Source organism: Cavia porcellus, unplaced genomic scaffold (genome assembly GCF_034190915.1).
Source record: "Cavia porcellus strain 051 isolate PalLab524CR breed Dunkin Hartley unplaced genomic scaffold, mCavPor4.1 scaffold_1, whole genome shotgun sequence".
Lineage (NCBI taxonomy): Eukaryota > Metazoa > Chordata > Mammalia > Rodentia > Caviidae > Cavia > Cavia porcellus.
The window spans coordinates 96,295,098-96,321,496 of NW_026947484.1; the positions used below are offsets into that span (position 1 = coordinate 96,295,098).

Below are 26,399 nucleotides of genomic sequence, written 5' to 3' on the forward strand. Positions count from 1 at the left end.
ACCTACACCATTAGAAAATAATCTCGTTAAGAAGCCCTTACCATTTTGAGAACAGTGTATAAATTAAAGCAATTAATCATTGTCATAGCTTGTTATGTAATAGTAGAATCGTTTTAAGTTGTACAGATAGGCACATTGGCCATAGACAGTCTACTTCCCTTTCCTGTGTGAAGATATCAAAAAATAGCATCACAGACCTTGGATTCTAGTAAAAACTTTAAGGCCTAGAGAATTTTTCTGTCATCTTTAACCATTCAAGACAAATTTGATCTTATTCCCAGTGCGATTTTTTTCTTACTGTGTATTTTTGTAAAATGCAAATTATGATAAACCTTTGATTTACTGGTTTCTTCCAATGGCCTGCACACCTCTATTCTCTTCTTTGTCGACTCTGTCAAAGTGTTTTGCATTTTTTGCTGATTTCTGAAGTGCTGGTAATATGCAAATGTCGGATTGTACTTCCTGCTCTGAGTCTATACCTCTGGAAATACAGTGTGTCTATTAGAAAACTTGCCATTGTGGTCTGTAATTGATGTTCTGATTCTTTTCTTATCTCTCCCAGAACTGAAATTTATGTCCTTAGTCATTAAAACAGTAAATCATCAGAAATGTGAGAAACTTCCAATTTCTCCATATTTGCAGTACTTATTATATCCATTTTTTTTACTTCAGATTTTTTTACAAATTTGCATTTCTTTGTTATTTTGATTTACATTTTCCTAGTAGCTAATGGTGTCAGATTTTCAAGTGCTTATTTCCTGTGTCCATTTGTATATCTTCTTTTAAAAAATTCCTTTCTTTTGGTTATTGAGTTTTACTAGTTCTTTAAATGTTTTAGATACTAGACCTTTATGAGATATATATTCTGTGTCTACAGGTTGAGTTTATACTTTCTTGATAGTAACCTTTGAGCCTTAAAATATTTCAATGTGATAAAGTCCAATGTATGCATTTTTATTTTGTTCCTTAGGGTTTTGATGTCTTATGTAAGAATGCAATATGAATCCAAAGTCAAAGCATTGATTTGTAAGTTTTAAGACTTACAGCTTTACCTCTTACATTTGGATATTTGTTTCTTTTGAATCTTTGTTGTGAGATGTGAGCTTTTGGTTGAACTTGATTAATTTGTGTGTGAATATTTAATTATCTCAGCAGTATTTATTGAGAAATTTTCCTTTCCCGTTTAGATTAGATGCTTGTTTGAAATCATATGACCACAGATGGAGGGGCTTATGTGTGGAGTAAGAATTCTATTACATTACTATTTTGTATTTTTGTAGTATGTTTTGAAATTAAGAAGAATAAATTGCCATCTGTTTGTTCTTACTTTTCTAGGTCGTTGCCTATCCAGAGACCCTTTCAATTTTCTTGGAATTGTGGCATGAGCGATATTTGAATTGAGATTGTATATAATACATAGATCATATTGGGAAGTATTAAACAGTGCTAAATTTTCAAATCTAGAGCAGGTCAAAGCAAATTGTCATTCACTCAGTCATTCACATACTATTAAGTAATAGTAGTCCAGCATTGCCAACTGGTAGAATACACATGTTTTATAAATATAGCATTCCAGCACCAGCAATGTGGCAGCACTGGGGAGAGAGAAGTTTCCCCATCAAGAACAACACCTCAAGTCTCCCAGTTCTCCCACATAAAAGTAGAATTCAGTACATGGATTGTTCAAAGCCTTACCTATGGTTGCTGGCAGGCTCACAAGATATGAGAGGGTGGGGCTCACTGTTAAGGGCAAACCTGTCCTTCAAGAAATGCAGAGAGCAGAGTGGGCCCTGGGGTTCTGTGAGAAGAGTCACTGGCACCCAATTCAGAAAGTGACTCAGCATAGCAAGAGCAGGTTGGGCACTCTCATGATGTATCCAAATACTAGGCAGGCCTAAGGTGGTGTGAGGACCCACTCACTGCCCTGCACTGGCAAGGTCAGGCCAGCCCTCAACCTAAGTGGGTGAGTGGCACTGGATTGTATTGAAAGACTGAAACAGACCCTTTGTGGGCAGAGAGATGCTGAGCAGTGTCCTTGTTCGTGACTTTTCAGGTATATATATTTGGAAGGAAAACTCAGAAAAACATAGAGAGATCTGTATAATTTACTGCCTCTACCTCCAGTCAATTAAGGTAATAGGATCCCCAGAGCCTGGCAGAGGAATGACTTGGAGCACACCCTGCAAGTAGGACATATGTTCAAGGGCTCTAGAACCTTCATGACTTTGGCTAGGCAATCATCTGGCCCACAAGGGAAAAGCTCCTGGCTGCTCACAATCAGCTGGAGACATCAGCATATCAGAATCTCTGGATGAATGCTCTAATGTCTCTGTGGAGATTTTCATTTTTATTTCTCTCTCTCTTTTTTTTTTTTTTTTTTTTTTTTGGTTTTTGTAATTATTGCATTCTTGCTTCTTAGCGGGATTTGAGTCATTTTAGTTTTTTCTTTTCCTTGTTCCCTTTTTTTGTATTTTTCTAGTTATTGCTTCTTTATTGGTATTTTTTGGTTGTATACTTCAAGATTTTTCCCTTTGCCCAGCTCCTTGTATGTGTTTATTCTCTCCTATTTTTAATTCTTTTGGCACCTTGTCACCTCTTCTCCTTTCTTCCTCATTATCTCACTTACCTTCCCTTCTAACTTAAGGCGTTGATGTTACTGGGAGTTGCATAACTGCAAAAGAAAATAAGAACTAATGCTAATATAGCTAAAGCAGTACCATTCAAGTGCATGTGAGGATAATCCTGAAGAAAATTAGGCTTAGAGAAAACAAACAATACTGCCTAGAAGTATATGAGCAGGTTCTGCCAATCTGACACCCTCCCTCCATTTCTACACATATTTCTATCCTGAATTCCTCAATCTGCCTACATACTTTGTGAAAGCCCATCAATGCTAGCCCTTTACCAGAGCTATAAAAATAATTTCATCTGATACCGATTAAAAAAAGACCAAAAAGAGTGTTTAAAAATAATTTCAACAAAGCCCAGTTTCCTGTTTGAACCTATTGACATGTCTTAACCCTCTTTCTTCCCAGTAATGTGCTTGTTTTCTTTTTTCCCTTCCTCTGCCCATTCCCCCACCCTCCATATCTCAGATAAGCCATAGACAGCAGTAACATATAATATGTAAGGGATATTAACAAAGGATGTAGTTCTCAAAACAAGTGTTAATATTTATGATTAATCTGTGCTTGAAGCTGTAGATGGTCTTAGAAGCAGTAGAAATTTTCTCCTTAAAGCCCAGATGACACCCAATCTAACCCAATTCAGTTGCATTGTTTGATGGGGTCAACAGCAACACTGAACAAATAAAGCCAAGAACAAATCAATGAAAAACAGACTTTAACCAAAGAGATCCTCTTACCAACTACAAACTCTTCACTCTACCATATGATGTTAAAAAGACAAACATATGACTAGTTAGAGTTAAAAATTAGAAGATAAAATTTTTAAAAATCAGTTTACAGAAAGCATAACAAAAATCTTTCCAAATATGGTTAAAACCTAACATTATAGGTAAATGGGGCTTACTCAATTTCAAATAAATACCATGAAAAAATCAGTTTCTCAGGCTGAATCAATTAATATGCCCTGTGTGCAACAAAAAGACAGACATTACAAGCTATCAGAAAAGGACAATAATAAGTTTTTAAAGTAAAACCATTAGGATAATGGAAGACTTATGAAAACAAACCTTAAATCTCAGGAGCAGGTGTAGTGAAATGCCCCCAGCCCTAAAATAACACATCTTCTGGATCATAGTATTATATCTCGCAAATTTACCTTCTGAAATTCATGGAAACATGAGGACATTCCATGACAGTGAACCCAGTGAGATACATGAACACCAAACCAGCACTCCAAACAGTACTCCAGAATACTCTAGATAGAGATAGTGATGCCAACATAGCCGAAGAGTCAGATGAAATGAATACATCAAACAGACTAAGCAGTTAAACAAAAAGGAAATACAAAGATGTGAACAACGCAGTATGGTATCACTGGAATAACTTGTAGCTTTCAATGATGACTCTTTTTTAAAATTATCTCAGATCTTCAAATGAAAAATGTCAAGGCAATTGTATGTTACATTTATGATACTCATTTAATTAAGAAATAAATTCATAAAATAAAAATCAAAGGCTTGAGAAACAACTTTCCATGCACCCTAACTCCAAAAGCATGTAAGTTTAAAAAATTTATTCTCATACAGTGATATATCAAGCTAAAACAGAACAAAGGGGAAAAGAAAGGCATTGAGTATTGGTTAGCAGGAATATTAAGAAGAAATAACCATGGTACACATATTTGTACCTACCATCATTGTACTGAACTTCAAGAAACAAACACTCCTGATCATAAGAGATCGTATAAACATCAACAATATCATTGTGGGGTTCTTCAATATGTAGTTTTACAGATATACAAATCAACTAGATGATATAAATCACAAAAATTTCAAGGGTGATCCAGAGCTTTGAATGAACCGATTTTAACACTATAGAGTATTCCATGCAACAAGAGTAGAACACACAGTCTTCTCAGGAGGTTAGTGAAACTTTCTTCAAAATAGGCCACATAGTAGGCCATAAAGCTTTATTCAGTACAAAACATTTGAAATCACTCGATGATGCCATCAGATGATAGCTCACTAAAACTAGAAATTAAGGCAAAAGAAGCTCCCATACACCTGTAATTGAAATACACAATCTGGAGAACTCAGTACATCACTGAAGAAATCAAGAAAGTAAATATTACCTGGAATGAAATGATGATGCCTGTGGACTATCAGAACCTATCAAGTAGTCCTAAGAGGAAAATTTAATAATGTAATTGCTCTAATTAAAAACAAATTAATCATACTGAAGCTAATAATGTACCATCACAAACTAGAAGACAGTAGTCCAAACTAAACTAAATACAAGGTGAATAGTCATAAAGGTGGGAGCAGAAATTAACTGAATATAATGCAAAGAATGAAACAAAGAACTAGTTCTTTAAAAGATTGAATTAAATAGATCAAAATTTAGGTAAACTGATCCAAAGAGGAAAATAAAACATCATGTCACCACACTTAGTGGAGGCAGTCAGAGTAATACTAGAGATTAAAAACCCTACCATCTAAAAAGAGCACACTCCTTGACAGATTGACCATTCAATTGTACAAGATGTCTTCAGAGAGGATATTAGCATAAGTAGTGCTCAAAATGACCAATGAAATTGAAAGGAAGGGAATACTCCCAAACTCATTTATGGAAGCTATCATTAACTCTGATGCAAAAACCAGACAAAAACCCAACTTAAGAAGAAGACTACAGGCAGTCTCATTAAGGTACACAGAAAAAAATATTCTGCTACAAGATATTGGCAAATAGAATGCAGCTAATCATCCAAAAGCTTTGATCCCTAAGGGGCAAGGATGACTCTGTATGCAAACCAATACATGAAACTGTGGATATAAACAGAAGCAAGACATCAAATGACATCATCATATCAATCAGTCAGTGTGCAAATACTTTTGAGAAAATTCAGCATTCATTCATAATAAAAAATATCCTGAAGAAAATAGTTACACAATGACTTGACTTGAAGCTGATAAAAGCTATTTATGACTTAACTCCCAGGCAACATCATATTAAAAGGGGAAAGCTAGTTGGTGATTTTTAAAGTCAGAGATAAGACCAGGATATTTACTATCACCCTATTTCTTCAAAACAATACCCAAAACAATGCCCAGGGAATTCGTGAAGGAGAAAGAAATAAAAGCATTATGTACAGGAAAGGAAGAATTCATACTCTCCTTATTTGAGGAAGACATGATTAATTACATAGAAGTCCCCCCCAAAAATTGCACCAAAAGACTCCTAGAATTAATCAAATTCAGCAATGTAACAATGTAAAATCACTGTACAATAATCAATAACATTCCAGTACACCAATCATGAACAAATTGAGAAATAAATTAGGAAAGCAATAACATTCACAATTCATCAAGAAAAATTAAATACTTAAGAATTAAGCTTCTCAAGAGTGAGAAACTTGTACAATAAAAGCTATCTGTTTATGACAAAGGAGGTCTAAGAACATCAGAAAGTTGAAAGACATCCCCTGATCCAGGATAGACAGAACCAACATTGTTGTAATTGCTATACTACTATCACTGAAATATAGATTTAGTGCAGTCCCATCAAAATACCACTAATGGAACTAGAGAAAAAAATGCTAAAATTGATATGGAACTAGAAGAGACTCAGAATGCCACAATCAATTCTGGGCAACAAGCATAACACAGGAAGCATCACAATCCCAGATTTCAAATTTTGCTACAAAGCTACAGTGATTGCATGGAAATGGCATAGCCACAGACATGTGATGTAGTGGAAAAGAATAAAGGATGCAGAAACCACCGCAGATGTATTATGCCATGTGATCTTTGACCAAGAGTCCAAGTACTTATGTTGGAAGAAAGATAGCCTTTCTTTCTGAATGGTGCTGCATATAGAATATTGATGCTGACAACATTTCTCACAATGTGTTACATTAAAATCAAAATTGATCAAAAATCTAAATGTTAAAACAGAAACTTTTACCCTACTGGAAGATAAAATAAGTAAAACTCTTAAAGACATAGATGTGGACAAAGACTTTGTGAACAGAAACGTAATTGCACAAGCAATAGCATCAAAAAAGGAGAAATGTGATTATATCATATTTACTTCTGCCCAGTTAAGGAAATGAGTAACAGAATAAAGCAACATCCTCCACAATAGGAAAAAAAAATGCCAGTTATATGTCAGGCAGAGGATTAATATCAAGAATATAAGAACTCAACAAAGTAAGTTCTGCAACTAGAAGACCTAGTTCCAAAATGGGCAACTGATATGATTGGAGCTCTGTTGAAAGAGGAAGTCCAAATGGCTGATAAATACATCAGGAAGTTCAAGGTCATGGACCATTTACAGAAATGCAAATTAAAACAACACAGGGGTACAGTCTTCAGAAAGAATGATTATGGTTAGAAAATTAAATATTAACAAGTGTTAATGAAGCTGCATAGAAAAAAGAACACTTCTTCACTTTTGATAGCAATGTAAACTAGTATAGGCACTATAAAAGTCCATATGGAGATCACTCAAAACTAGAAATAGAAATCTCATTCAACTCGTCTCTTCTCTTACTACCTAACTTCCAAAAGGAGTTAAAAGATATATCAGTGTAACATGTCTATGTATCTTCCAGGCAGCACAAAATCACAAAGCTACATCTTGGAAATAGCTTATTTTTCCCAAAAAAGATAATGGATAAAGAAAATGCAATATTCATACACAAGAGAGTACACTCTGCTATCAAGAAGGATAAATTTGGCCTGGCTCACTAGAAAGTATGTGCAGCACACCCCAGCCCATGGGAGAAGCTTTGTTGCTTTGATGGGAGCCTGGTAAGACCCTGCCTAGCCTTCCACATCTTTGGAGGATGTACTAGAAAGTCCCTCTGGGCCTATCCGGGCCACCCAGCAATTACCTAGCTGCTGGCATTCCTCCTGGTGTGCAGAAAATGCGCACAGCACTCTTCAACCCACAGAAGCTTTGACGCTTTGCTGGGAGACTGGTAAGATGCTGCCCTGCCTCCCACATCACTGGAGGATGCACTGGGAGGTCCCCCTGGACCTATCTGGGCCCACCCAGTGATTAGCTAGCTGACCACATTCTGCCTGGCATGTCAAAAAGTGCACCCAGCGCTATCCAGCCCATGGGGAAGCTTTGGCGCTTCTCTCATAGACTGGTAAGACCCTGTCCAGCAATTCAAAGTGGCTGAAGCCATCTGGTAAGGTTTGTCTACACTCAACCTACACTCAACCTACACTCAACTGGGGAAATCCCTGCCAGAGGAATAGATATTCTCAACCCAAAAAACAACTAAGACCTTGCATTTGGCGTCCATAAGGGAATATAGGACAATGACAAGTGAAAGAGCAAAATGCAATCTCAAGCCTCCAGCTCATCCTAAGCAAGCCTAGGGGACATGGACATAGAACAAAATGTAGGTCATACACCTGAAACTCCTGAAATGACAGCAACTGAAGTAAAGAAACAACACTGGGGAGCTATAAAAGAACGCAGATCAGAAATAATCTCTCAGGTAAAAGAAGAAATGATGAATGTAGTGAAAGAAATACTGGACATATCTAAAGAAGACACAGTTTAAAAAATTAGAAGAACAATGCAAAAATATGGAAACCTTGAATGAACAATATAACAAATAGAATGCATGAAACAGGTTTAAAGAGATATACAGGATATCAAAAATTCCATTGAAAGTTGGCAGAACCACATCAATGAAAGTAAAGACAGACTTTCAGACCTCAAAGACAAGATTGCAGCTAGTGAAAAGGAAAGGAAAGATCTTTTAAAAATAACAAGGAATCAAGAAATAACAAACACCTGCAAGATAATGCAAAGAAAAACAAGATAAAATTGATAGGTATAAATGAAAGGGGATAACACAAATGATATCAAGAGGCTATTTACAGAGGTAATAGCTCAAAATTTCCCAAACGTGAGAATGGAAACTGAAATACAGATCAGTGAAGCATATAGTGCTCCAAAGAGCCATAACCAAAATAAAACTACACCCAGACATATAATAATCAACATGCCAGATATCCAACATAAGAACAGAATATTAAAAGCTAGAAGCTAAAGTTAGAAGAGGCAGATCACCTATAAAGGAAAACCTATCAGAATCAAAGCAGACTTCAAAACATAAATATTGAAGTCAAGAAGAGCATGGAGTAAAGTATTTCAGATCCTAAAGGAAAATGACTTCCAACCCAGATTGCAAAACTACCCTTCAAAATCGATGGGAAATAAAATACTTCCACGACAATGAACAGCTGAAAAACTTCATGACCCCCAAACCAGCCCTGCAAAGAATACTGAAAGACATTCTAGATAGGCATAGGGAAAAACCACTAAATAAGCCAAACAGTTAAGCACAGTGGAAAGGTTAAGAATCAACAGCAGAAAGATAACATGTCAAAAATAAACCAATATATAACAGTTATAACTATTAATGCAAAGGTCTCAATTCACCAATTGAAAGCAACAGGCTGGTAGAATGGATCAAGAAACAGCATCCAACCATATGCTGTCTACAAGAAACCCATCTAACCCAAAGGCAAACAGACTGAAAATCAAAGGATGGAAAACAGTACTTCAATGTACACAAAACAATGCACCAGGAATCCCTCCAAAAAAAGCAGGAGTAGCTATTCTGTTTGTACACAATGTGAATTTCAAACCAAGAATGATCCAAAGAGATAAAGAAGGTCACTACATACTAGTTAGGGGAAAACTTCAAGGGGAAAAGATAACAATCTTAAACACATATGCACCAAATTTGGGAGCACCCAGTTATACAAAACAAATATTAATAGAAATGAAAAACCAAATAAGCAATAACACAATTATAATGGGAGACATTAATATCCCATTGACAGACAGGTCAGCTAGACAGAAAATCAGCACAGAAATAGCAGAACTGAATCACACCTGTGAACAAATGGTTTCAGTGGATGTATATAGAATTTTCCACCAAACAACATCAGAATATACATTCTTCTCAGCAGCACATGGTACATTCTCTAAAATAGACCATATACTAGCCCACAGAACATGCTTAAGTAAATGCAGAAGAGTAGAAATTGAAAATATAATTAAAACCTTACCAAAAAAGAAATGCCCAGATCCACATGGATTCATTGCCTAATTTTACAAGAAATTCAAAGAGGACTTAATGCTGACACTCCTCAAACTCTTCAAAGAAATTGAAAGGGAAGCAATTCTCTCTAACTCATTCCTGGAAGCAAATATTACTCTAATACCAAAGCCAAAGAAAGATCCAACAAAAAAGAGAACTACAGGCCAATCTCCCTCATGAACATAGATGCAAAAATTTTCAATAAAATATTGGCAAACATAATGCAGCAAATCATCAAGAAGATTATATACTATGATTAAGTGGGATTCATCTCTGGAATGCAGGGATGGTTCAACATACACAAATCAATAAATATAGTCTACCATATCAATATAACCAAAAATAATCACATGATCATTTCTATAGATGCAGAAAAAGCTTTTGATAAAGTCCAACACTCATTCATGATAACAACCTTACAGAAAATCAGAATAAATGGTCTTTACCTCAATACAATAAAAACCATCTCTGACAAACCAACAGCCAGCATCATACTGAATGGCCAAAACTGAAAGCCTTTCCTCTAAAATCAGGAACAAAACAAGGATGTCCATTATCACTACTCCTATTCAATATAGTGCTGGAAATGCTAGCCAGAGCTATCAGACAAGAGAGAGAAATAAAAGGAATAAGGAGTATGGCAATTTTCATAATGTTGGTTCTTCCTAACCAAGATCAAGGATTATCCTTCCATTTTCTAATATCATCTTCAATCTCCTTTTTTAGCATAGCATAATTTTCAGTATATAGGTCTTTTACGCTCTTAGTTAGGTTGATTCCTAAGTATTTTGTTTTTTAAGATGCTATTGTGACAGGCAATATTTCCATAATTTCTCCCTCAGTCAGTTTTTTGTTTGTGTACAGGAATGCTATTGATTTTTGAGCGTTGACTTTGTATCCAGCTACACCGCTGAATTTGTTTATTACTTCTAGTAGTCTTTTAATGGAGTTTTTTGGGTCTTATATTTAAAGTATCATGTCATGTGGAAATAGTGATGATTTAACTTCTTTTCCTATCCAAAATTCTCATACAGATTTAACACAGTCCCAAAAAGTACCATTAACATACCTCACAGATCTAGAGAAAGAACTCCTAAAATTCATTTGGAAGCAGAAGAAATCTAGATTAGCAAAGACAATTCTGGGCAACAAAGGCAAAGCAGGAGGCATCTCAATTCCTAACTTGAAACAATACTACAAAGCCACAGTGATAAAATCAGCATAGACCTGAGGATCAATGAAACAGATTAGAAGATGCAAGCACAACTACAAAGACACGCAGCCACCTGATATTTGACAAAGGGGCTAACCATGTTCACTGGAAGAAGGATAGTCTCTTTAATAAATGGTGTTGGAAAAATTGGCTCTCCCCATGCCTAAGACTGAAACAAGATCCATTCTTATCACCATCCACTAAACTAAAGTCTAAATGGATCAAAGACCTAAATATTAAAACAAACACTAAATCTACTGGAAGACAAGATAGGTAAAAGTCTTGGAGACATAGGGATAGGCAGAGAATTCATGAACAAAATGCAAACCACACAGGAAACAGTTCAAAGAATCAACAACTGGGATCTCATATTATTGAAAAGTTTCTGCACTTCAAAAGAAATCATCAACAGAGTGAAAAGAAAGAATTTTAGCCATTCAATCCTTCAGACAAAGAACTTATATACAGAAATACAAAGATTTGAAAAACATCAAACCCCCAAATTCAAAGACCCTCTCCAAAAATGGGCATTTGAGATGAACACACAGCTCTCAGATGAAGATATACAAATGGCAAATAAATACATGAAGAAATGTTCACCATCATGGGTCATTTGAGAAGTGCAAATTAAAACAGCATTGAGATTTCATCTCACTCTGGAAAGAATAGCTGCCATCAAGAAATCAACTGATAACAAATGTTGGCGAGGCTGCGAGGAAAAAGGAACACTGCTCCACTGTTCATAAGCATGTAAACTGGAGCAACCGCTTTGGAAACCAATATGGAAAATTCTCAGAAGACAAGGATTGGAAGTTCCATTTATCCAGCTATTCCCCGCCTGGGTATTTTCCCAGAAAAACTGAAAAAGTCATATCACAGTGATATATGTGCACCCATGTTCATAGCAGCACAATTTGTAATAGCTAAATCTTGGAAACAACAAAGATGCCCACCAACCTCAGTGTAGATGAAAAGGTGTGGTATTTTAATACAATGAAATCATACTCAGCTATAAAAAGGATAATCTTGAGGCCTTTATAGGCAAATGGAGACAACTTGAGGCTATCCTCATTAGTGAAATAAGAATCATATTTATAAATATCACCTTGTGTCTCTAGTGTAAAAAGTAATAAGAAATGTAGGGGTAATAAAACCCAAAATATGTAATTGCTATTGTAAAAAAGAGAGGAAAAATAGTCCTCTAAAGGATATTACTGCATGTGTGTTTAAGTGTGTACGATTGATAACTGTATTACTAAGTTTTTGTTGGATAGTTAAACAGAACTGTTTTCAGTCTCATTGTTCAAATGTCCACTTGGTATGTTTTACTTTTGTAACTTGAACAACTATTTCTAAGAAGACAATATTTAATTATCAACTAGTGATTTTTTACTGTTTGTTTTTTTTAAATTATGTATCATTTTTACCCCTTTTCTGTTTTTTTTTTCTTTAAATTAAAAAAAAAAACAAAAATGTAGTAAGGATAGAAAAAGAAGAAGTTAAATTAACATTATTTGCAGATAACATGATACTCTACATAGGACACCCCCAAAACTCCATTGAAAGATTCCTAGGTATAATAAATAAGTTCAGTTATGTAGCTGTATTACAAAGTCAGCATTCAAAAATCAATAGTATTCCTATACAATAACAACAGACTCACTGGGCAAGAAATAAGAGAAGCCACAACCTTCACAATAGCATCCAAACAAAATGAAATATTTAGGAATCAATCTAACAAATAAGCAAAGATTTATTCAGGAAAAATTATAATATCCTGAAAATGGAAATTGAAGGGGATCTCAGAAAGTGGAAAGACATTCCCTGTTCATGGTTAGGAAGAACAAATGTTGTGAAGATGGCTTTTCTCCCAAAATTGTTATAGAAATTTAATCCCTATCAAAATACCACTAGTATACCTCACAGACCTAGAGAAATCATTCCTAAAATTCGTCTGGAACCAGAAAAGACCTAGAATACCAAAGGCAGTTCTGAACAGCAAAGGTAAGGCAAGAGGCATCACAATTCCTGACTTGAAGTTATACTACAAAGCTACTATAATAAAATCAGCATGGTACTGGAATAAAGACAGACCTGAAGATCAATGGAATGGATTAAAAGTTATAACTACAACTACAAACACATTGAGCTACCTTATCTTTGACCAAGGGCCCAAACACGTTGACTGGAAGGAAGATACACTCTTTAATAAATGGTGTTGAAAAAACTGGCTCTCCATATGCTGAAAACTAAAACTAAACTCATGCCTATCACCATGTCCTAAGCTAAAGTCAAAATGGATCAAAGATCTAAATATTAAAACATAAACACTAAATCTGTTGGAAGACAAAGTAGGTTAAAATCTAGAAGACATGGGGTAGTAAAGAATTCATGAACAAAAACTAACTGCACGGGAAAGGCTTCCCAGGATCAATAACTGGGATGTAATCTTATTACAAAGTTTGCATATCAAAAGAAACCTCCAACAGAGCAAAAAGAAAGCCCATGGATTTTGAAAAAATCTTAGTCAACTGTCCCTCAGACAAACGATTCTGTCTAGAAAATATAAAGAATTTTAAAAAATCAGACCCACAAAATTCAAAGACCCAATCCAAAAATAGGCATCTGAGATGAATACACAGTTTTCAGATAAAGAAATACAAATGGCAAATAAATACATGAAAAAATGTTCAGCATCATTGGTCATTAGAGAAATGCAAATTAAAACCACACTGAGATTCCATCTTATTCCAGAAAGAATGGCCAGGATCAAGAAAACTACCAACAACAAACGCTGGAGAAGCTGTGGGGAAAAAGGAACTCTTATGCTCTGTTGGTGGGAGTGTAGACTGGTACAACCACTGTGAAAATTGGTCTGGAAGTTCCTCAAAAAGCTAGGATTGGAAGTCCCATTGACCCAGTTATTCCACTTCTGGGCATATTCCCAGAAGAATTGAAAGCATCTTATCACAGTGATATATGTGCACCCATGTTTATAGCAGCACAACTTGTAATAGCCGGATCTTGGAAACAACCTAAAGGCCCATCAACTGAGGAATAAAAAAAATCATGTGGTGCTTTTATAGAATGTAGTACTACTCAACTATAAAGAATGAACACATTGAGATATTTATTAAGTAAACGAATGCAACTTAAGACTATACTCTTAAGTGAAATAAATCAAACTCATGTGTAAATACTGTTTTGCCTCCCCAGTGTAAGAAATGGTAAGAGTACATAAGACATAAAATCCTCAATAAATACAGTGAAAAGGTAAGAATCTTCTCAAAGGGGGAAAAATAATATCGTAGGAAAAAGAAAAAATACCTAAATTTGTATAAACACACTTAGGATAACTAAGATGATTGTGGTACAAATTCTATGAGTTCCTAGAACAAAGCAGTTAGTATTCATAGGATTGGAACAATTTTGCATGTTTGTGTCAGGTGACCTGAGGAACTCTTGAAGATCACTATGTAAAATATATGTAAATGTAAAGTGTAAATTCTCTTCCTACCACTGTGTTTTGAAAGCCTGTATCAAAGAGTTTTGGGCTCTTTGCTATTATTACTTATTTGTCTTTTTTCTTATTTTTGTAGTCATGTTTTGTTTTGGTTTTGTTTTCCACTTTAATGCAGAAGGGATAGATATACAAGTAGAGGCTTATACTTGCCTACAACTTGTCCTAAACAGTTTATGAGAATCAATTATATTATATGTGATGAAATGAACAACTATTTTGAAAAAAAACAAACATTATGGTGTCCATTGCTGATTTCATATCATCATGTTTTGAAATCCAATAATGATTCTATTCTTTGTTCACAGTGGATTTAGTCTGTTTTGTATTGTTTAATTTCAACGTACATAAAGCTGTGGACAGCTATTTTGAAGACAGCAAGAGACATTATGGCAGCCATTTTAAATTTTCATGTTGTCTGGTTTTGAAGGCCCATGATGCCTTCATTACCCTGTTCTTATCAGTTTTAAACTATTTTGTTTTGTATGAACTCAATATGTGTGAAGATGTAGACAACCATTAAGAAGAAAACAGGAGACATTATGGTAACGTATAGATCTGTTGCTGTCTTGTTTTGAAATCTGTATCACTTACTTTGTTTTCTTCTGATCTGCTTTGTTCTGGTTTGTTATGTTAAGTTTTATTTTAAAAATAAAACAAAAGTTTAAAAAAAGAAGGATAAATTTGAGTCATTTTTGGAAAAATGGATGCACCTTGAATCCACAATACTGGATGAGGAAAATCAAAGATACACTGAAATATTGTGTGGTTCTTGCTCCATGAGAAAACCAAAGCACAAGTAAAGTGACAAAAGTTTGATAATAAAAATAGATACAGATTTCATATGGAATCATAGCAAATAGGGTTCACAGTCACCCTTTAGGTAGGCTCTCATTAAGTTTTCTAAGAAAAAAATGAGCTTTTTTGTTTTTTTGTTTTTTTTTACTTTTTGTGACAAGGTGTATGCATAAATTCTAAGCTGGCCTCCTGCCTCAACCTCCCAAGTGCTGAGATTATAGGCATGCATCGGCACACCCAGCATAAGCAATAAGATTTGTTTTACGTCTTTTTGTTTGATTTATTAAAGACTCCATTGTCAATTACCTTATGATGAACTTTGACATGCTCAGATAGAATGGCTCTTTATGCCATTAATGATTAAGAATTATAATAGTTATGCAAGTACATGTATTTTGTTGGCTCTAATTTTTTTCTTTTCTTTTATATTTTGTATTTGGTTTTTGCTTTCTGCAACAGTGTCTCACTATGTAGTTCAGGCTGACCTTGAATTCACTGTTTAGCCCAGGCTGGCTTTGAATCTCACAGCAATCCTGTTTGCCTCAGTCAGGGATTACAGGGGTGCAACACCACCACCACACCCAGATCATTGTGGTCCCTAATCTTTAGGAAGAGGCCCAAGGTATAAATATACCTAAACACTGCAGAATACACAAACTGCAAGGAGAGAGAGAAAAAATTGATCTTTTATATCCCCTATATAGTTAATTAAGGTAAAAAAAATCACATTCTTGTTCCTTTAGAAATTAGACCTTCAAACATGCACATTATTATTTGTGTTTTAGAAAGTCTCTTCCACATAGTCAGACCCTGTTGCTTTTGGGTTGTTTATTTTTAAAACAGCCTACATCTGAGAAGTTAGGATAACTCGGATTACAGTGTCTTCATGAATAGTATCTCCTGTGCTTTGTGTATCATGAGTGTTCAGGGTGAGATGCTATCCATGTCAGCCACATTGGGAGCACTTTTCTTGTCTCTACACCTTTGGGAGATCTCTGCTCTCAGCTTCCACTTTAGTCATTTCATTCTCATGGAGAGAATCCTAAGGATTCAGCATGCAGATTTCAGATCTTGTGATCTGACAGAAAAAGTAGCTCAATTTATATGAATCATTTCCTATGATTCTGGCAGACGATTTAACCATCTCTGTCCTCCTTCATGATCTCCTGTTGACTCCTTCATCTTAATCATGTTCTAGGTCAGCCATGCGAGTATTTTCAGGAGAGGAGAGTGTATGACTGGTGCTGTCTCCTATTAGTACCATCAGGACATAAAAACTTCTAAACAAGGGCTCACAGGAACACGAAGGAGGTCCCTTTGAATGGGATGTTAGGTGGAGGGAGAGATGTAGTGGGTAGTTTCAATTCATGCCTTACCTGACTCAAAATTTCTTCTCTAAGCAGGTTTGCTTCCTTAAATACACTTTTATCATCTGGTTATCTTTCTACTTATAAGACTATTACTCTTGTTTTCTTTGTGCCTCATCTCTTGCTCCCTTTAAAGCTTAATGAACACAGCACACAGTAAACTTGTTCTCCAAACTCTTTCTACTTGAGTAGCTATACTGCTAAGATTTCAATGGCCCCACAAAAATTTCCAGGAGCTTCCTTTTTTGGCACTGCAAAGTCATGCATTCAAGGAACAGTGGACATTTAAGATGTTTACTTGTTTCATTTTTATGTCTTAACATACTTCAACACCAGGATATTCCTGAGAAAGTGTTATTGGATTTCCCTTCATTTCATTGTAACAGTTCAATATAGTTCATATTAGCCACGGTTATTTCTTTGAGATATTTTATTTTTGGGTTTTTTAAAGTGATGTGGATCAAACTCAGAGCCTCTCGAATACTCTATTGGTGCTGTTAAGCTAAACTTCATCCAAGCCTCTAATGTGGGCAGTTATTCATTTTCTGTGTTTGACAGTGATGGGTAATTAGATTCTACCTTCCATATTTCATAAGGATGACATTGAGTTTTGGAGTACCTATTAAAGGCTGAACACCTGTAAGAAGTTTTCATAGGATACAAATTCAGTGCAAAAAGCAAACTCACAATCTGTGTGAATGTAGAGAAGTCATTTTATTAACCACAATGTAGAATTGTCCATATTATATGTGTAATAAACATAAAATTCTTATAGTTAAATAGTTTTAAATAGAAAAATAAATAGATGCTTTTATGTTTGAAAGGTCAGCAAGAAGAAGAACTCCATGGAGAGATTATCACAATGTTGCCTAGTATTCCTGAAAACATGAGACAAACAGAGCATGTTATAAATAGAGACTAAATGACAGTCTTCAAATAGGAGAACTGTGAAAATTTGATACACTTGATGAGAACCATCTCCATGTTAAACCTGGACTCATTTCTTAGTCCTGCATGTTTCTTGCCAGTTTTTCTGATAAAAAGAAGGATCTGACAATTTCTGCTCTGACCACCTCCCAGGTACAAGGGCTGTAGCTCTTCTCCTTCAGGTAAACAGTGATCCTGTGGAAGTATTTCCTCACAGCCTGTCTGGAGTCCTCGTGCATCAGGGCAGGCTCTTCCAACCCTGCCTTTTGGGTGAGACAGGCCTGCAGGTCATTCAGCTGCTGATGGAGTGCAGGTGTCAAAGAGACTCTGGTTCCATGCAGCAGATGAGTCCTCTGATGTGAAGAAGTTGAGGGTCTGCCTGGTCATCTCATGGAGGACAGAGAGGTCCTGAGCCTTCTGGACCTGCTTGCCATCAAAATCCAGCTGGTCCAAGCCAAAGTCCTGTCTGTGCTTCAGGCAGAAGAAAGGAGAGATTTTCCACATGTGTCCCAGGAGAATCAGGGCCCTTGTGTTCCTCTGGCTGTGGATCTGAGGCAGAATGCAGGCCAGAGAGCACGATGCCATGATGCTGAGCATGAGCATGGCCACCAATCCAAACAATGTCCAGGCCATGGGGATCCTGCTGATGCTGCTGGGCTCTCTGAGATGGCTGTGGTGATCCTGAAGCTTTGCCTGTGAGTTCTCTGAAGACTCTGGTGTGTTCAGACGACTTAAATAGGGAACACACCCGCTTCATTTTCTGAATGCCCTTCCTTTATTTTCTACTTCTGTTTTCCTGTTCTTTTTTGCTTTCTCTAGTGGGGTTTGGAATGAAGTTTCCTACCCGCTCATTTTCATCATTGCCTTCACTTTCTATGCCACCCGACCCTCGATAGATCTGTTTTCACAAATGAATTCCTAATGAAAAGTCAATGGCAAAGAGATGATATATGATATATGATTTGTATAATATTTATTTCAATTATGTATTATAATTTCATGTAGTAAATTCATATCTTTGTATTACATATGCAAAAACCATGAAGCTATTTTGGATAAGAACAGTTTTATGCATGATTAAACAGAAGTTTAAGCTGAAAGTTAGATTAAAAATCTATTACAGTAGAATTCAAATACCTAAATCTCATAGTATCTATATGTTCATTGGTCAGGTGAGTAAGCCAGTGTGGTATTCATGTGCACAGAGTACTACTCTGCCATGAAGAAAAATAAGTCTTATTTGTGAGGAAGTGGATGAACTTGAAACCATGATATTAACTGAAATAAATCAGTCTCATAAGCTAAGTCTTGTATTGTTTCCCTTACATGAGAAACTCAAATTATTTATATAATAAGAAAATAGAAGATATATAACAGAATTAGAAAGATAGATCTTTCTCAAAGGTAAGGGGATTAGGAGGTAGAGAAGGGTGAGAAGGGAAAAGGTCTGAAGAAAGAATTTAAGATGTAAGATGTACATGTGTCAACTTTTTCAAGCTTATAAACATTATGTACTGCATACATGCCAATAAAAATGAATAAAAAGTAAAAATAAAAATAGCCAGGTGTAGTGGCACAGGCCTATAATCTCAGCATTTTGGAGGTTGAGACCGGAGGATCATTGTAAGTTTGAGAGCAGCCTGGGCTATAGAGAGAGCTCAAGGCCAACCTGAACTGCAGAGCAAGACCCTCTCTCAAAAAGACAAAAATAATAATAATAATAAGTAAAATGATATGTATGTATTCATAATTAACTTCAAAAATAAGTTACTTTTGTTTGCTATAATTTATATCCTATGATTTTCTATTATAGATAATATATACATATATATATATATATACTTATAATTTAGTGATTCTGGTTCATGTATATATTATATAAATTTGAATGTATCACATTATATTCAAATTTTTTCAGTTTATAAAACTTACTTTAGTATGGCAAAAATTTTAAAATGTCTTTCAAAATCGCTAAAATACTTAAATATAACATTTTAACTTGCACTTAGTACAAAATATTTTCATTTTGTTTAACAGGAAGAAATACTCCTCAGTTAGTGTAGCTACTACACTCTCATTTAGACTTAGTAAAAATTGTTTTTTTCTAAACTGAACATAATTATTCATGTGTTCAACAAGTGTAATAGAAGTAAATATTAAATACAATTCCAGTTTGCTTCCCATAACCTAGAACATATTTAGAATCACTGAAGATCAAATCTAAAGTGCACCGAGGATCAAAAACCATGTAACTAGTGGCTGCCCAATAGTTAAGGAGCACAAATCAGGTATAAAATAGGGAGAAAAAAAATCTTCCAATCACACTCATGATGGTCCACAGGATTGCAACAGGTATCTCTCATGTACTTTGGGCATCTTTCATGAATCGTTGTCTGTATCGTTAATGTTCTATAGAAGGATAGGCAAAACAAGTTCTAAGAAATAATATTAATTTTGAGTTGTATTTGTAAATTTACAGTCCATTGTAATATATCAGATTGCTCAAAATTCCACTAATTAATTTAGACACACACATGAATTATATCAACCAAAGCAAATACATATTTGAAACATGTTTTTCATATTAATTTGAATCAAATTGATCTTTTCAAAACGCATTAAGATTCAAATAATTCAATGATGTACACGTAAAAAAAGTAAATGGGCTGTATGATTATCCAGTGTATAGTGCAATAAAACAGATATCTGCTCACATTTCTTTTTTCATAGAAAGCAAAGGTTGTTTCTTTTTGTACTGCACTGACTGGGGACAAATAGACAACAAAATTCCAATGTGAAAAAAATAATAAAGTATTGAAGAAACATCCTGCTGGAATTAGTGACAAATGTAACATGGTCCCTTGTGCCCAGCAAGATGAAGAACAAGTTCTAGATGAAAGAACAAGATGTTTGAAGCAATGTATATAACGGCATCAAGGATTCTTGGATCATTGATTATTCCCTCTTGTTTATTGTAAGTCAGACACAAATCTTAGCACTTACCCAATTGATTCTCATTTGTTCCTGTGAACAGTAACCTAGGATTTCATACCTAGTGAAACCCTATCCTGGGCCAGGACCATTATGTCAATGGAGACATCAGTGACCACCGCACACATTGAGCAGTTCCTCTCTTATTCCCGTTTACAGCAGGAACTGTGAAAGGACAGGAAGCCCACAAACTGTGGAGTCCTTGTTGACTCCACTGTGAGAGAAAATATCACTCTGAGTCTTCACCTGTCACCTGCTATCTGACCATAAGAACCAGAGCAGCCTCTGGACTGATCTGTATGTTCCAGTAAGACTCCTTCCTGTGAAATGGCAGCTTCTTTTTCTTCAGATCTCCTCACTGTCCTTGACTGAAAAGTCCTATTTGACTAGCCAGACATGGTACTTTGTCAATAACTTTGTACATTTTATAGACATGGGTTATTGTCTAGTTTTAGTCTTCTTCAAAGTATATTTTTATTAACTTGAATATATTTGGTTAACATTTTGTGCACCCTAGCCTATGAGTCTGAGGACATGAACTGAAGTAAAATGAAATAAGGGACCTAAATAAAATGAAGTCAAGGTGCTGTGGCTCAGAGTTCATATCTCAAAAGGCTCTTTGAATGGATTGCTGGTGCAAAAATGGAGGAAGATCTGGAGAACTGAAGAGTCTAGCACATTCCAAGATGACTTAGATGAGAAACACTGTGGTTTCCCACCTAATCAGCTGCTTGGTACCTCTTATTTGAAGGGAAGTAGCCTTGTCTTCTGTTTTAATTCTATGAAGTTTGCTTGAGAATTTGGTCCTAAATCCTGGGCAATGTCATGACTGAGGTGGAGACGAGGAATTGGGTTAAAGAATATTTTTGCAGAGGAAGAAAATAAGTTTGCAAAAAGAGCATACAAACGAAGCTAGTGTGCCTTTGACTTGCTTTTTAAGATGAATCTTCAGCAACATAATTACAGCAGAATTATCTGTTGAAGGTTTTGGAACTCCTCATACACAAGAATGTTGAATAATCATTTGATATTTTGTTGTATTTTAATGCATATGGGCTTATGTGCTTCATTTCTGTTTGATTTCTAAAATTTTGCATTCAAAAGTATAGCCTTACTTCTAGTTGAAATATAAATATATTTTGATCTCTGATTCAATGTTTTTTTGCCATAAAATGTTCCCACTCTTCCTTATTCATTGCTATATTCACTTATCTATCCTTTTCTAACTCAGAGATACATGATTTAATATTTGACTCATTTCTTTTTTTTAGACTTCATATCCAGGAGTTTATGTGATATCTTTAAGCAGAGAAATCATCTTATTAGGTGGATGTACTTTTGTTCAATCTCTGTCATTTCAGGAGCTGTGCTATATTTTTTTTCCTTTTTCTTGGTACTGTGGGTTGAAACTTGGTCCTTTTCATTGAGTATAGTCACAGCCTTTTGTTTACTTTTTTATGTTGGACAGAGCTTCACTAATTATCTAAGGATAATTTGTAGCCAGAATGCATTGAAACTCCCAGAGTGCTAGGATCACACCAGCCAATAATTATTGGATAAAAACTAATTGTTAATTCTAGAGAAATTCTAGAGAATATGATTACACACACAAAAAAACTTGGAGACGAGATGGTGTAAAGATACTTTTTATATTCAACAAAGTTGTTTAAATAACTTTAATGCAAGATTATACTGAATATTTACACAAAAGAGGAAATAGTTTTTTGGGGGAACATTTTCATCAAGTTTCTATTCATATTATTTGGAATATTAGAAAAAATGACCTGAGTTGCAATCAAAGACTCATTCTCTTCTAATGTGAGAGAGATCCTCAACAACCTGTAAGAAGTTGCATGACCGTGTTTTCCTTATTTCCTCAAGTGTTAAGGACACAACTTCAATTTCATAATATGGTCCACGACCTTCTTTCCACACTGGTAAACATTCATGCTGCTGGGAACTGGAAACAATGAAACATGCCTTATATGTAAAATTGCAGATTTAGACTTTGGTAGGAATTATTTTAATGAGTGCTAAATTAAAATCGGTAATTTTTCCTGTTAAAAATAGCATTGTTGTACAATGAAGGATGGTCTTATTAAAAGAACTTGTCATTGCTTCCCACAAGTCACTCAGATACAATTCCTTTCCAATATTGTTTGCACCTAAAAATCATATGAGAATACATCTGGATTGATTAAGTATGGAAGAAAGTAATTTTTTTTTTGTCCAGAGTGTAGGACCATGAATACACACCCTTGTGATTCACTAGAGCAATTTTCTTTGCAAGGGAAGCACCAGAGTCATATTTGCAGTTATATGTGGAAGATGTCAAGGCCAAAATGTAAGCATCACTTAAGTCCTGGAATCACCCCGTGACAATAGGCCAAACAACTACTGGTCTGATCAGGAATTCATGCACTGAGCTCTAATGTAAAAGAAAGATAAATTTGTGCTATCTTCTAATTACTGGTAGTTTTTTAATCTATCAATTTCACTGACAAATGTCTTTTTAAAAAATCATATTGAATAATCTTCGTTACAAAAATATCAGGCTTTAGAAACTGCAGCAGTCCTCAAGAATTTCACCATAGAAAACATCAGAAGTTCTAACATTATTTCTAGAAAACAAAGAATGTTATTTCTACATCAGTTTTTATTTGTACTGAAAAACGCACATTATATGGTACAAACAATGTCATGATTTGATTTCAGATATTTTCAGCTGCAACAAAAACCTGAGTCGAGTTTGCTTTTGGTGCCTTAAACGGATGGCAAGGCTAGAGTCAAGAATAAAGATTGCTTCTCATTTGCTGACTTTTCCCAGGGAACTGCTAAGGAGTGAGAAGCAGTGTTGAATGTCCTCACTGTCAGTGTCCCAAGGACAGGCACTGTATTCCTCTTCAGAGCACTGTATTCCTGTTCAGCGCACAGATGAATTCTTCAGGGCAAATTTTTCAGGACAGCAAATCCCAAGGAGGGAGAAATTGAATTTCTGCCTGTGTCAGATTCAGGTGTACCGCATTTGAGCAACCCTCGCAAGCAGTGGCTCAGGGATCACCTCATCCCCAGCATCAAGCTTGTCCTCTTGGCAGAAGAGATGGGAGATCTGCTGGGGCAGCTGAGGGTGACCCAGCTGGCTGGTGTCTTGTTGAGTGCCAGGAAAGTATTTCCTTTTTTTCCAAGGAAAGTAGAAGCCCGTTGTGCCTGCCCTTTAGGCATTTCTGAGGCGGGATCCCTAGCAGCTCCATAGGAGCAGACTTGCTTCCCTGTCTTGCAGCCCCTCGGGCAGGCTCCAGGCAGGTGAGCAGGCAGGGCTGCTGCAGGGCCTTCCTCCCTGCTGCCCTCAGGAGGCAGCTGTAGGCTACTGTGCGCTCCGCGCTTCAGCGGGTGGCCGCGAGGGGGCGCGCGGGCACCGCCGCAGGAGGCAGCGGCCTGGGTCGGGGAGGGCGGAGCTGTGGGCCCGGAGGGAAGTGGGAAGCTGCGCGGCTGAGCTGCGGTTCCCGCAGGTGCTCGCGTCAGGTTCGGAGCTGAAGCAGTTGAGTCCGAGGGCCCAGGCGCCCGGAGCGGGCCCGGCGGCGGCTCAGCGGCAGCACCGGCTGGGCTGGTCGCGGGCGGCGTCTCCGGACCTCTCTGTGAGGAGGCGCCGTTTCTGGCCTGGAGCGCTTTCCCGGGGGCGCGGGACTCCGGGAGCGCGGGCTGCGGCGTGGAGGGCGCGCGGGGCGCCCGAGGAGCAGCTGGGTCCGGAGAGCTCAGCGCAGCCGCCAGGAGGACCCTGGGCAGCGGGGATGCAGCGCGGAAGCCGGGTCCTGGACCCCAGAACGATCTGCCAGAGGTTTGGGGTTCGCAGCCTTCTTATCTGATCACAAAAAAGTGGATAAGGCGTGATTTCTCAGTTTGAGAAAACAAACTCGATGTTTTCCATCTGTGTTTCAGGTGAAAAGTGGTAGTTTGTTAAAGTCACCCGACCCGTTGACCATGGCACATTTTTGTTGAATATGAGTGCACTGAAACTTCCTTTGGAGGACTTGTCCTTCATTCTTATTGCTAAAGGGAAATTTATGTGCTGTTGTCTGGAAGGCCTTCAGCACATTTGGGAGGTCATTGCTTTTCATTGTCTTCACTGATACTCCCCCAGTAAATTGGAATTTTAATTTTCCTTCCAAGTTAGTAAATGTTCTATTCTGGGTTTCTGGTCTAATTTGAGCTCTTTATTGTCTTTCGTTCGTGTTTGGGTTTAAACAAAATTATTTGTCTTTGTGTTTACATGATGTTACAGTTTTCCTTGAATTTTATCTCATATATATATATATATATATATATAGTGTTAAGTAAGGGAATCTATTCAATTTCCTATATTCTTTTAGAAGGAAAGTGTAACTGTTTTTGTGGCCATGTCAGCTATTTTTTTTTTTTTGATCCATTTGAGATCATAGTATTCATGCCAACAGCACAGTTACAAGGAGTAGGAGAAAACAGTTTTACTGTATCCTGTTGTTACAGAAATAAAATATGTTCTGAGGTTCTGTGGGATACTAGAGAGGCAATGGCATCAGTTAAGTGATTTATTAAGCAAATGATTTCAGGAGTCATCATATCCTCAATAGTAACTAGGTCTGTTCCTCAAATATGTACTTTGTTGTCTATTGCTGCCTAAAACCTCATAGAATTTCGAGCTTACTAGTTTGAAAGTTTGTTATAAGGTATGGTTATAAGTAAATATGTTATATGCAATAAATATCCTAAACAGAATTAACAATTAAATAGTATGTTCATATTTTTCAGTACATCAGTGGCATAAACCTCATGTAGAAATAAATACCTTGATAAAAAGGAAAATAAATATGCATAGAAAAATCAACCCACACACTTTTCCAGATGTCTTCATTTTTGTCGCTTCAAGTCACTAACTTCTCTCAGCTACACATGCACCTCTTTCTATGGCGGCAGCATTTCAATTGAGCTTCTTGGTTCGTATTCTTCAATTCACAGAGATAATGTGGGTCACCATAAAGAAAATTAGCCTGGTTATGTTTTGCAGATTTCAGTCTGTAAGTTTTATACAGTTTTTTATTTGAATATTTTTGTAAGCAAAGAGTTGTCTTGCTGCTTAGGAAGTACTGTACTTTATTTCACCCTGAGGTCTGAACAACAATACCAAAGTAAAAATGAAAACAAAAGGACTCAAACCCAACTTTCAATATTTGACACATATTTTTTTCCGTTTTCATTTAACAGTCCCAGAAAGTTGTCCTTGCATTTGAGTGTAGTGAATGAAAAGGAAAACAAATGGATGTGTGATTTATGATGAATGTGAAAGAGCAAGTGCTTCCCTCTTAAGGGACAGACAGTCTGGTTTCTTCTGTTTTTATTCACCTTCTATCTCCTCCAGTGTGCTTTCTGCTTCTAAAGTCTCTTCATGCAGTGTCAACTAAAGCTCAGTTCCAACTATGTTCCTGTTGCACAGATGGTTTCAATCTAGAGAACATTTTACATATGTTCCAAATAATACTAAGCAAAATAATGGTAAACCAAGCCTGTAACAAATCTGTCATAATCTAAATGCAGGAAATCTTAAGCATAAAAAAATGGTTTGGCAATAAATCTTATCCATACAATCCATCTGGACAGAAATATTTTTCAAAATAGAGAATTCTGTGGAGGGAAAAGATAATCCAAGTTTATTTTTTCCCATCCCAAACTTCCTCTCTGCTCTACTGTAGAAGCCATACCTGTCAGAATTTATATAAATGTGATCACTAACTTGCTTCTCATTCACCCCTGACCTACTCCAGTGTAGATTCAGCTGATTTCTTCTACCAAA

The 26,399-nt window shown here is 36.3% G+C and overlaps 1 protein-coding gene and 1 pseudogene across 1 annotated transcript in view; both read right to left on the reverse strand.

The window, feature by feature from the left end:
- Klhl9 (kelch like family member 9) overlaps window positions 1–26,399 on the reverse strand; it is a 56,324-nt gene that overhangs the window by 14,836 nt on the left and 15,089 nt on the right. The gene's annotated exons all lie outside the window — the stretch shown is intronic.
- LOC100729502 (interferon alpha-10-like) lies at window positions 17,213–19,383 on the reverse strand (annotated as a pseudogene).